The 1,015-nt window shown below is 69.1% G+C and overlaps 1 protein-coding gene across 2 annotated transcripts in view; it reads left to right on the top strand.

Annotated features, from left to right (window-relative positions):
* Nucleotides 1-583: 583 nt before the first annotated feature.
* Abca5 (ATP binding cassette subfamily A member 5) overlaps nucleotides 584-1,015 on the top strand; it is a 97,332-nt gene continuing 96,900 nt past the window's right edge. For both annotated transcript variants that reach the window (XM_008843221.3, XM_029568369.1), the window contains exon 1: nucleotides 584-804. The gene's annotated coding sequence lies outside the window, so the exon portion shown is untranslated. The remainder of the gene's footprint in view (nucleotides 805-1,015) is intronic.

Genomic DNA, 1,015 nt, shown 5'->3' with positions numbered 1-1,015 from the left:
GGCAGTAGTTAGGGGAGTGGGGATGCTGCGGGAGGTAGAAGGAACTGAGGAGCGATTCCAAAAGACGATCCCTTAATAAACCCTTTAGATGCTAGGAAGCTGGTGAAGAAAAGATTCCTAAAACTAGAAAGGGGAGCCGGGAGGCAGAGGAGCAGAGGACGGAGGACCAAGGTCACCCGCTAGGACGTGGCAGGACTCTCCTCCAACTCATTCCATTGTTTTTGCGCGTGGCAAGCTCCCCAGGGAGGAGACAGCCTCGGAGGACCTGAGATGAGTCAGGAGGACCCGCGAAAAGCCCTGGGGACCACCTGGAGCGCGGAGCCGCCCCAGCGCCCCGCCGGCCCCGCCCCCTTGGAGCCCCGCCCCCGAGTGCGCGCTCCCCTCGGGAACCTGCGTTTCCGCCCAGCGCCCCGTGCACGAGCCCTAGTCTGGAGCGTCCTCTCGGAAGGCCCCGCCCCCGGAAGGACCCGCCCCTCGGAGTCCCGGCCTTAGGAACCGGGTTCCCGAGCGCGCACTCCCCTGGTGAGCTTGGGCTTCCGCCCCTACGCCGGAGGCTTCCTGCCCCGAGGCACGCGCCGGGTTGTAGCGTCCCTTGGAGCCCCGCCCCCAGGGCGTTCTGCGGCAGGCGGGGCGTGGCTTCGGCGGCGCGCAGTACCGTCCAGTCTGGAGCGCGCGGCCTTCTGCGTAGCCGGGCGGCGGGGGCGCGCTCGCTCGTCCTCACGCCTTCTCCGAGCTCTGTCACTCCCGCCGACTTCACGGACCCAGCGCTGCGGGGCCTGACGGCGCTGGGGATACGGCGCGGAGGTGAGACGGGCGCGGGGCGGACCAGGACGAGTGGGGTGGTGGGGTCTGAGGAAAGGTTGTGGCGGGCGGCCGAGGGCCTGGGAGCCGCGTCGTCTGCCCGGCGGTGGCTGATGGAGGCCTGGGCTATGATGGCGGGGGGCAGTCAGTGCCCGCGACGCTGCAGTTGGGCCGGAGCGTCTCCATCCTCAGCTCCGGTTTCCCTGCGAACAGC

Source organism: Nannospalax galili, unplaced genomic scaffold (genome assembly GCF_000622305.1).
Source record: "Nannospalax galili isolate Female #2095 unplaced genomic scaffold, S.galili_v1.0 scaffold781, whole genome shotgun sequence".
In the NCBI taxonomy this organism is placed as follows: domain Eukaryota; kingdom Metazoa; phylum Chordata; class Mammalia; order Rodentia; family Spalacidae; genus Nannospalax; species Nannospalax galili.
The sequence above is the reverse complement of the archived record's forward strand: the minus strand, read 5'-3'. Positions and strand labels throughout refer to the sequence as shown.